Genomic DNA, 12,609 nt, shown 5'->3' with positions numbered 1-12,609 from the left:
AATTTCAAAAATTGTCTTCCTGTAAACATAATATTCACAAGGTATATCACGCCGCCATCTTGGTTTTCTGTTTTACCAGCTGTATCGCTTGAAAATTTCGGCGAAAAGTTCGATTTAATATGATAATTAGAGGCAACTATGTCAAGGTCCTACCTCTCGCATCGTCATGGTGAACTGGAAATAAAGTCCATTTATCGGCTATAATCAACCGTCAAATATCGTATACTGCTTCTCAAATGCCTGTGAGAAATAGTACGAGTATGGAAAGGAACCGGAACAACTCGATACTCTTTGGACAACTAACATTTCTGTACATTGCCTCGGTTCATCGCTTATTCATGTATGTACAAATATGTCATGAAAAGGTTTCCGTATTTTAAGCTTGTGTCAAAGTGTAAAAGTCAGCCCTTCTCGCAAAAGTCCAGTATGAACTTAAAAGCAATGGATTTGGGGAACAGCGAGACCGGTACTAATTGATATCTGGTTGAAATACCTTTCATGTTGAAATTATTTCTGCAAGAAGAAAGAGTAAGTATGGCAAACTAATCCATAGACACGTGTGTGTATCGAAATTTCCCCCTCACCCCTATCTACGAGATGACCCCCCCCCCCCCACCCCGTTTACAACACCAATAGGTTTGTATATATTTAAAAGTGGACCTCGACTAAATCCACCTGCAGTTAATTTTATCGTATTGATTTTAAAATTTTACATGAGTGTTTGAGTTACAGTACAGTCAGTACTTTGATGACACATTATGCTTTTGAGAAGACAAAAAGATAGGATTACAAGGTACTCCAATAACGTATTTACTACAATCCCCCTAAGTACTGCATAGTCAGACAATCTGCACGTCCAGTGATCAGATATCATTGTGAGGCTCATCAAATCTCCTGTTCTTTGTTATTACATAATGTTTTAAGTGAGATAATGTCTTCATTTTAAAATTTCTGTCCTTGATTAAAATTAAATTAAAGCATTTATCAATAATGACATGAACTGTTTTCTACAAAACGTCTTACACTGCATCTGATCACACGTGTATTATTTGCCGTATCTAGATTGAAGAAATGTATAAAGATCACAAATACCTGTAGCCTATATAAAATGTATGTGTATTCACTTTATCCACGGTAATAAACACTAGCACTTCTCAACTAGTGGATAATTCAAACTAAAGTTTCCTGACAAAACTTAAACGAGAATTCACAACCTTTTGATATTGACTGATGCCGGGGTAATTATATTATTTTATTTACTATTTAGCAATCCACTGGTAGACCATGTAGAAAGATACACAAATATTAGTACATTTAAAAATGATGCAAAGATTGTTTTATTTTGAGTGCATAAAAACATAACCCTAAGCCACTCATTTGCACACGTTCAGTACCTACCACTTAAAAGCATGTTTGTCAATTTCAAGAGCTAAAATTTATTCAATAATTTTTTATGATAGTCTGTATTTTAGCTATGATTATAGTGCAAAGTTAATTTTTTTTATACGTGTACATTTCTTATTTTTCAGAAATCGTGACTAGTTTGTCAATTCTTGCTTTAAATTTCAACATATTTGCAATTTTTGTATGTGAAGTAGCCTAGTGGTCTTTTATATCTATGAAATATTACATCCACCACCACCCACCCTCCAAAAAAATACTAGTGTATTTATAATTGAACAATTTCACAAAGTAAAGAGAGCCTTGATGGCTGTTGTGTAGACTTTTTAAAATTATGCTATTAAAATCTTTGTATCATTATTTTCATGTAAATAAATTGTATTTGTATTTTTGTTGAAAATGTTGGCTTCAAAAGAAAATGCTGATCATATCTATTCTATTTAAGTGTATGATGCAACTAGATGATTCGTATGATGCTTTAGCTCACCTGAGCTGAAAGCTCAATTGAGTTATTCTGATCGCCTTAAATTGCCGTCTGTCCGTAAACTTTTCAAATTTTCTTCTCCAAAAGCACTGGGCCAATTTCAATGAAACTTGGTGCAAATCATCCTTGGTTGAAGGGAATTACATTTTGTGCAAATGAAGGGCTATGTCCCCTTCAAAAGGGAGATAATCACGAAAGTGTAAAAATAGGATGGAGTCATTTAAAAGTCTTCTTCTAGATAACCACGGGGCCAGAAGAGCTTAATTTTCACGAAATCCTCCGAACAGTGTACAAATTCAAGTTCATTAAAACCATGCCCCGGGGTAGATTGGGGCCACAATGGGAGATCAAATTTTTACATTCGAATACATAGCGAAAATCATTAAAACTCTTCTCATAAGCCACTGGACCAGGAAAATTCAACTTTAAATGAAGGCTTTCTGGCATAGTGCAGATTGAAGTTTGTTAAAATCATGGCCTCGGGGGTAGGGTAGGGCCACAATGTGGGATCAAAGTTTTTCATGCGAATATATAGGGGCAATGTTTTTTTTTTTTGAAATCTCCTTTTCAAGAACCACTGGGCCAGAAAAGACTTCCTGACATAGAGTAAGTCCAGTATTGTGCAATTCATGGGGATCAAAGTGTTATATACAGTTATATAGGAAAATTCTTTAAAAATATATCTTGAACTACTTTGAACTTAAGCTAGGGCTCTCGCATTTTGTATATACACTACATTCTTTATGGAAAGACCTTCTATGTGATGCAATGGTGTGTGATCTTCTGACCTTTACGTGGAAGTTTGACTTACTTTTAATAAAAATCTGACCTATGAAATATTTCCTAAACTATTTTACGTAGATCTTGCATATCTTGTTTACATATTTCTTATAGCAAGACCTTTCATTTCTTCATATCATGACCATTGACCTTGTGACCTTGAACTTGGAGTTTGACCTACTAGAAAAACATTCCTTATTAAATATATCCATTACTATTTTAGGTTGCGCTTTCATATTTTGTATATAGATTCTTTATGGCAAGACCTTTTACACAATAATATTTCATCTTTTGACCTTGGGGTTTGACCTACTTTATGAAAAAAACCCTGACCTATTCAATATCTCCTGAACTATATTAGGTAGGACTTTCATAATTTGTATATACATGTACTCGTATAATATTATGTGAAATTTTAGCGAGACACAAATTTAGCGATTTTTCCTTAAAAATTGGTATATATATATGTATTTAGCGAGAGCTAATTTTAACGACTTTATAATTCCAGGAAAGATAACAATTACCTCCGATATGGAATAAATTGTTAGCGACATTCAATTTTAGCGATCTCATCACACTCACTAATACTGCCAAAATTAAATCCTCGCTAAAAATTCAGCTTATACAGTAGGTTCTTTATCGCAAGATTTTATTATTTCGTGAAGGTAGATCTTTCATATTTCGTATATAGATTTGGCATGGCAAGGTAGTTTATTTTTCATACTATGACGTTTGACCTTGTGACCTCGAAATTTGACCTTATTTTAAGAAAACATAACCTGTTAAATATCTTCAGAACTATTCAAGGTAGGGTTTCATAGTTTGTATATATATTTTTTATGACAAGAACTTATGATACATCGTATTTGATCTTGTGTCCTTGACATATTTTCTTAAAAACCTGACCTAATCAATATCTCCTGAACTATTTAAGGAAAAGCTTCTATATTTTGTATATAAATTCTTTACGGCAATACCTTTATATACTTCGGTGTTTGCTCTTGTAACCTTGACCTAAAATTTAACTTGCTTTTAATAAAAAGCTGACTTTTTCAACATATCCTGAACTATCTAAGATACAGCTTTCATATTTCGTATTTAGATTTCTTATGGCAAGATCTTTCATATCATACCATGATCTATGTCCTTGTGACCTTGGTTTTACCACGATCATGTTAGTCATATTGGTGTTGATACATCCCTGTGTTATGTAAATTCATTTTCAGTTATGTTGCGATCCTTTGGGGCTGGGGTGGGGCCACAATATGGGGTCAAAATTTTTCATGGTAATAACGATTGATAAAAAAGTCTTCTAAAAATCACAACAGCTGAGCAATGGCAGAACCAAGGTGACTCAGGTGAGCGATGTGACCCATGGGCTTCTTGTTAATTATTGTTATTATCAAATTAATAGTATCATAGCTATTCATTGAACTTTTTCTCCACCCAAAGCGACTCGGTTTTCCGCGTGCGTGCACGTATAATTGCAAATGATATGTTGGGTTACACAATTCATTGCACATACAGATGCACCATATTTGCAAGTGCGATTTATCTAATTTACCTTGAATAATATCTGCGGACCTTTGGTCGACAGCATGATCAGCGACCGTGTTCAGGATTCAGCTAGAACTGACTAGATTTACCGATCTTTGGTAGCTGATAGTCTGGTTCAGTTCGTAATAGAATTCTCAGAAAAAATTGTATGATTCTTCAAAAAGTTTGATGTCATTCTACTTACTATGAAGAGTTTAATCGCGAAAAAATCGGTATCCGGGACCTTCAGGTAATTTCAGCCGTAAGTTACATTTACCGCTTGCCTTGTACGATAAAAGTCAAAGATGACATATCCCTCCGCCTCGTCACCCGGTATACTAGCGTAAGGTGATGATATATCCCGCGGCTCGTCACCCGGTATACTAGCGTAATGTGGCTCATTACACCAACATTCTGTCTGATGGCTCGTTAACTGTGAAGATAATGAACAGTGATCAATCTCAGAACTCCTATAAGGATTACAAAATAGAGAGTTGGGCAAACACGGACCCCTGGACATACCGTGCGAAAATCTTACTTTAAACGAGACTGTTGAAACCTCTGTAATCTCAATTTGTTTTGTCAGTAGCCTGCCTTGATTTAAAAACTGATCATGCGCAGAACCATCTCTTGCGCATCGAATCAGTTGAGAGATATAAACACCATGTAGGTAATGATGGAATATTGCTACATAAATATGGGAAGTTGACAATAGAGAAAGCTGAAATGATCCTACTTGTCATAAAGTTAAGTTGTTAGTTTGCCGTTGATATGCCGTTTTCAATATCTAAGTGCGAAGCAGATGTGGAGGACTCTGTGGTATCTTTTATTTAGAGTTCACTGGGATTTATCAAATCGACATATAAATGAAAATGCTTATTGTTAATATGTAAAACGTCATCGATATATCTGAATGTCGAATTGAAGGCCACGGCAAGAGATTTTTCCTTATTTCTTTTTGAATGAATTAAAATATTTGAATAAATTCTTCCTTATCAGAATATGAAAACAGGTCAGCTAATAAAGGAACACATGGGAATTCCAACAGACTGTTGGAAAACCTGATCACCAAAGACTACGAAAATATTATCAATGAGGAACTCCAGCATATTTTTATTTCAACTTCAGAGTACACCATCGACAAAGTGTTACAAGCTCTCATTGTCTTATATGAATTTTTTAATAAAATTATTTTTTCCGGAATGATAAAAAATGCGTTTTGTTTGCGAATACGAGATTTCATAGTCAAAATTTTGCTATGATTTGGTGCATTATATTGCTAAGTATTATTTTTATCCTGTACTTTTCATCAATATTTACCATAAAGTATTTACGACAATTGAAAGCGAAAGTACAATTTTGCGATGGTACATGTATCTGTTGTTTACATTCGATTCGGAAAGGCTTTAAACATAAAGGATATTTCGTAATTACAACTAAAATTGGCAGAGGATTGTTTCATGTGTATTCCATATACTGGAAGATTTTGTGTTTTGTGTAACGAATCAAAAACTGCAGACGAATTCTATTATACTAGGTATATTAGAATGTGCACAGCGCTTTGTCAAATGTTAGAAAAGAGTACCTACACGGTAGGTACTACACGAGACCTAATGTATTAAATCTTGAAATTATGTCGACCAGTAAGATTAAAAAACTCTGTATGTGTTTATCTAAGAAATCTATAAATTAGTCTGTCCTCCTTAACATTTTGTAAATATATTTTCACTACATGTATATATGGAGAGCCAGAGAGTTCAATATTCTATCGGTGTAATCATGTATTTGTTGTTACTAAATGCGCCATTGGTTCAATATAAAATAGAAAAAATGTTAATCGTTATCTTGACATTTGTAGTACATAACGGTATACATGTCTTCGTTATTTGAATGGCGTAAGATGTAAAGGAATGTAATGTCTGTGTAGATGCGTAACAAGTGAATGCATCATTTATTCAATGTAAATTTGAAATTAGATCTTCGTCATCCATATTTGAGCATTTGCACATTGCAGTTGCGAGTTACAGTAAAAAATTATGGTAATCCGTCCGATGATAGTTCGACATTCGAATTTGCTCATTCGTTTACTGCATCGTTGTTGTAATTGTGAATTGTATGACGACAGAGGGCGCGCGCTACATCGAATCTTTTGGGAAACAGACTATAGAATCATATTGGAGGACCAGTTTATGTGATATTCCCTCGGAGCTACTATTTTCCCTGCCTTTCGAAGTCCGAGGTAAATTATTTTATTTTGTGCAAGGAAGATATTTTGATAAGCAAATTCATACCATATTTTTACTATGAGCTGCATTCCTTCTGTTTATCATAAGTAGAGTTTCTTCTCCGACGATGTACTGATTAATAGAAAAATTCGATTATCTAATCGAAATGGCCCCCGATTATAGATAATCTATTAAAATTTTTGATAATCGATTAATCAAAATATAACTTAAAGTAATTTATTCTCATGCTTTCTTGATTTATTTTCTGTGAATGTAACTAATTCATAAGTATTAATTTGATAAATGAATCCAATGATAAAAAATACATCAAAAATGCATTTCAGAAATCACCCCAAATTCTTTACCAATTCATTCTTCATTCAATAATAAACAAATTTAATACTTGAAATTAATCGATTATCAATCAATTATAGTGCGTCCGATTATACTGATAATCAATCATGAAAAAATATTCCGATGGTTCATCACTACGACTGTTTAAAAGGTTGTACACAATTTCCTAACAGGGCAATTGTTACACTAAAAATGGAATTGTTACTCTTTTTTAGTGTAATTAACTGTATCGTGGGATTTTCAGTTGTTTCCCCTCTATTCTCGTGTTTGCTTTGAGTAAAAAATTAAGTGCAAGAATACTTCTACATCCTCTAAATATTTATAGTCTAGGAAGCGTATATTTACAGATATGTACAAGTACTCTATATGTGGCCAACAAGGTTTATAAATAACCTCTAACAGCTAGACTATGAAATAAAAAGATAATGTTTCTTTCTCTGCTTTAAACAGACAAAATGAGTGGTTTACAATAAAGAGGCTTGACAGAGGACAACTGGAACAATTTTTTTTGACAAGAGAAAGGTATCTCAAATTAAACTATATCAAAATACCCCCGGTAATGTTGATTAATGATACATTTTTAACAAAAATATAGGAGTTTTGAAATTGGGTTGTCTGAAACTGAGTTAGCTATCTTGTGGAGAGAAAAAGAAGGGGGTGATCAGATACGAAACAAGTGCTTGTGGAAATAATGTAAAATTCAAATCTAGGCCATGGCTCAGGCTACTGGTTTTATGGCCTGGCCTAGTAAAAATTATGGAAAAATAGCCCGATTGGTCTATTACATAAAAACTTTAAATAGGTTACATTCAAGGTTGGCTGTCATTTAATGAAAAGAACTGGTAAATGATAACTGATTCACTTTGTTTACAAATATAAAACCCATAGGCGTCGGAACCGGGGGGAGGGGGGACTAGGGAAGGGCTTAGCGCCCCCCCCCCCTCCTCCACTTTTTTTGCAAAGATAGACATAATAGACATAATAACCCCCCCCCCAAACGACGTAGAAACTTTTTTGTTGGTTTAGCCCCCCCCCCCCCCCCCCCCCCCCCACTTTCTGACGCCTATGAAACCAGACTAGTTTTTGCGTGTTTTAGAATTCTTACAATGTACATATTAACTATTTAATATTGTGAATTACGTATTTCAGTGACAGCAATGCAAAAATGATGGGAAAGGGGCGCGAAAACGAAAATCAATCCCAATCAAAGCAAATATGTACAAAAGTTCTTGGTCTCGCACAAATAAATGTAACGTCCCTGGTGGTATATGGTTACTAAATGGCATACACTATTTGTTTAAAGTAAACTCATGGAAAAAATCAGTCCAGTCATCTATATTGATACTTACAACAATGTTCTACATCAAGTCTCTGATCAAACTACTTCAGCAGCATATTTTCAACGACTTTTAGCACCAACCGGTTAATGTTGAGTGTGCTAGACACCCAAGTAGTCCCGAGTGTTAACTGGTCCTCCTATATGATTCTATAGTCTGTTTCCCAAAAGATACGATGTAGCGCGCGCCCTCTGTCGTCATAATGGTAGAACAATTTACAAATGTTGAATTGCGCAAATGCGAATGTCGAACTAACATCGGACGGATTACCAAAACACATTTACCACAACTCACATAGGCTTAACAAACTACAATGTGCAAATGCTCAACTACGGATGACGAAGATCCAATTTCAAATTTACATTAAATATATAATGCATTCACTTGTTACGTATCTACACAAACATATAATAATTCCATTTACATCTTATGCAATTCAAATGACGAATATACCGTTATGCACTACAAATGTCAAGATAACGATTAACATTTTTCTACCGGTGTTTACATTGAACCGATGGTGCATTTAGGAACAACAAATACATAATTACAAAGACAGAATATTGAACCCTTTGGCTTTCCATAGATTAGTTATATTTTAGACGCAAATAACCAATGTAATCGCCACATACCATTCATGGATTCTTTCCACGGTTTAGACGCAGCGCATGCGGTTTCAATTACAAAACGCTCACGCATTGGTTCTCTATGCAAATTATATAAGTTGTGAAGCGCCCTATTTACACCTATTATAATTACCATATTGAAGTGAAAGTTCCGGGTGTCCCTTCGCTTCTGTTTAAAGTTCATCATAATTATGATCTTATATTGTTTTTAAACATCATAAACGCACATCTTCTCATTCCCTTACTAATATAGTGCTTTATTTACCAATCAAATTATATTTCGTCATAGTCCATTTCCAAGACAAATTTATCATTCATAGTCCATTACTAGGGCCAATTATTTACCTGTCGTCCATTACCAGGACACAATTATTTATCTGCCGTCCATTACCAGGACACCATTAACCATTAAGCGTGAGTGTATCAGTCACCCAGACGAGGACTTTCATCCTCAGGGACCGGGGAAGGGATATATCGCGTTATGACTTTTATACAATTAATTCACGTATTAAAAATTCTTTTATCTTAAAGAAAGGCCTTGGTTGTTTTGTCAGACTGACCAAAGGTACAGAGCACACGCAAAATATTGATAACAAAGTGTTTGTATAGTCATATCAAAATTCTCTATACTTGTCGCTACAACCGATGTTTTTCGTTAGATGTAATTTTTCTCCCGACGAGTGAGGGGAAACCATCCCCTTACGAAACAGCCTGTAGAGAAATAAATGTTATGTGATTGAACTCCATCTGATCATCAATTTATGTAGCTCCGTGAGATCACGTCGAGCACTCTAAAAGATTATATCGGAGATTTATCCCACTATATATATATATATATATATATATATATATATATGTCTGTTCACTATGTAATATTGATGTATATGCAATTGTATGGTAACTTACATTGCTATATCTCCACATGGAGGAAATAGAGAATGAATGTATTCCGAAAAAATGCTAAAAATTCATATAAAATAACTGAGAGCTCGTATCACTCCTTCTATGGGGAAATCATACTTCTTATAAGGTATTTTAAATAACAGGTCGTGAAATAAGATTTTCATGTGATGAGCCACCTTAATACGGGGAACAAAGCTGTTGAATAAACAAAATCGCATGGTTCAGAAATGTTTAATTGTTCAATAACTTAATAAGGAAAGTGACGGCAGGTAGACGATATTTATATTGTATATTACAAAAGTTCACTTTGTATTGTACAGTTTTACCGCTAGAGGTGGGATAAGGGATAAGAATTGATCTTCGGAAGATCAACCGAGCAGAGAATATCGAAGGTCAAGCTCGTTTTAAATAGCGTACTGGCGCTTTTCTAAACGGTCTTCGATTGAAGAAGCATTATTGAACTGCAATTTAAATAGTATTGCAAAATAGTTACCTGCTTTGAAACCAGCAGAAAAAAAACATTGACGGTTTCCAAGGACAAATACTCACTGCTCGGTTCCGATTGAGGGCATCTGTTTCGGGGTGGTAGATTGACTATACGAGTGATGGAGTGGATAAGGAGATTCATAGCCTGGATAAAATACTGGTATTTCCAGTGGGAGTTAGCCAGCATGCTGGTAGTGATGGACCCGATAGAAAAATACTTCTTTCGTATCCTTTGCTGCATGAAAAATGTTACTTACTAATCTGGATTTTAGTAAACCGCTGAATTTTATTTCCAGGACTTGAAGGGTATCTATTACTTTTTATATTTTTTCAAAGCCGACCTTGTTCAAATTTGTAGAAGAATATTTATTCCGCGACAAGAAAATAGTTCGTGGTGTTGAGTTAATTAGTAATTATCGTCACGGTTTCCACATTGTTGCTCCCTAAGTACAACTTTTATTACGGGTTGCAAAATTTAGTCGATAAATCGACTTTTATATTGCTCGTCAATTTCATTCAGTGGAATATGCCATTTCGATTTTTCCATTTACAGCTCAATTTGTCTTCATATGATATAAAATTTATTTAGTTCCCTAACTGTCAATATCAAATATTGAGAAAGTAGATTTTAGAGGGACGCATGTTCTCGAAGTGTTAATCCTAATCGCCTCTACCACTGCGGATAGCTTACCATTTAACTGTATCTAGCAGAAAGGCAAGAGCCATTTAATGCTTAATATATGAGGAATTAATCAATAGCTATATCTTGTTTTTAAAAATAGCAGAAAGAATCATTACAACATACTCCAACACTCGTGTGAAGTATGGGGCTCGGATGGATAAACAGTTTCCATGTTGATAGCGAGTTTAAATGTTAGCTGTATAAACCCGTCCGATCATTATGATGCCGGGACTGAGGCCATAGACCTGTGTGCTCGGCATCATGTGATGTAGGTCAGCTGCAACTGGGATAACAGGAAGGCTACATACCCAGCCATTGCAAAAACCTTCATTTTATGCGCACAGATCGGGTGTAAATGTCACCGTACGTTTACACTGCGACCATTGTGACAAGGCAAACCTTTGAAATTGCATGATCCGATGTTCATCTGTTTTTCTTTGTTCAAAATTACGTTAAAGCAGATCAGTTAGTTTTTAAAGTATCAACTTTCCCACAATCACATGCTTGAAGCAGTGAAAAGCAAGATTGGTGCATTAGAAATACTGAGTGACTATTATTTGTAAGTACACCGATTTAAATTCAAATAATTTTGGTTAAAACCGGTGAAATGATGCATGACATGTCACACAGCCTTATAAATACATGTACGTATGTGCGATGATTTAACAGCGTTTTCACACGGTGGAAAAATTTGTCAAAACTTTAAAACTTACTGTTTTACGCGCATGCGTGGTTTATGTTGCATCACTACAGTACTGCGAATCCCAAGCAACCCCCAAGCAACCTCCAACGCTATTTATCATTGCTGCCAAACCCTTTAAATGAAACAATGGCTGTTCTATTTTAAAAAATTCATACTCTAATTTCATGATTTGCCAAACTATTGTATTTGGACCGTGGCATTTCCATAACTTAAATTCACATCAATCAGTGGCGGATCCAGAAAATTTTCAAGAGAGGGGGGTGTAACCCCTCTAGATCCGCCACTGTGAATGTTTATGAAAATAACGAATTTGATACGCCATGAATTAATTTTTAAGGGCGATTTTTCCTTAATTTCTACAATCAGATGCCTTTACATTGATATTACTCGCTGTTGTGATATATTCAACTGTGTCCCTCATATCCGGGATCATGCCCTATCTGTCAATATCCGTCCAGAAATATTTAACAACATAGGAAACCATCAGTGAATAAGTAATAAACGTCTGCCCTAAAAGTATGGGGGTACGGGAAACAGCAAACACGCCACAAATGTTACCTCTGACAGAGTTCGGGGTTACAGTGAACTACATGTACATCGAGGTCAGACCTTTGAGAAGATAATTATGTGTATCCCCGAAAAATCACACCAGCTTCAGTGTTCAACGATAAACGTAGAAACATTCATTGTTTACTCTCAGATGTTTGTATTTCATTTTATAATGGACCTATCATCTTCAATGTTTTGTGTACAATGGACTAAACCAATGCTTGCAATATTACTCATATCTGCTTTCTGTATTGACTGTCCATGCATTGCTTTTCGATGGTGCCCACATTTTGTCTTCATTCATAATAAATGTTTTTATTGTGGACTCCGATTGCAAAATATTCTTTCATGGGCCCACTTTTCTGTTCAGTGTCCTGTTATCACCGTTTTCTTTTAAAGACGGTACACATCATGAAGTATTTTACAATCTTAGGACACTGCACTTCCTCTCCATTGTGATTTGTAGAAAATGCATGATGTGAAAATTCTAATTTGTTTCATTGGTTGAAATTTTGTTCAACGCAAGGGAGATAATTTGCTGGT

At 35.0% G+C, this 12,609-nt stretch overlaps 1 long non-coding RNA gene across 1 annotated transcript in view; it reads left to right on the top strand.

The window, feature by feature from the left end:
* Positions 1-9,976: 9,976 nt before the first annotated feature.
* LOC130055076 (uncharacterized) overlaps positions 9,977-12,609 on the top strand; it is a 2,782-nt gene continuing 149 nt past the window's right edge. Inside the window, exons 1-2 of the long non-coding RNA XR_008803304.1 lie at positions 9,977-10,357; positions 11,884-12,609. The exon at positions 11,884-12,609 is cut by the window's right edge and continues 149 nt beyond it. This is a non-coding gene — a long non-coding RNA (uncharacterized LOC130055076). The remainder of the gene's footprint in view (positions 10,358-11,883) is intronic.

Source organism: Ostrea edulis, chromosome 5 (genome assembly GCF_947568905.1).
Source record: "Ostrea edulis chromosome 5, xbOstEdul1.1, whole genome shotgun sequence".
Lineage (NCBI taxonomy): Eukaryota > Metazoa > Mollusca > Bivalvia > Ostreida > Ostreidae > Ostrea > Ostrea edulis.
This window is presented reverse-complemented; position numbering and strand designations above follow the sequence as displayed.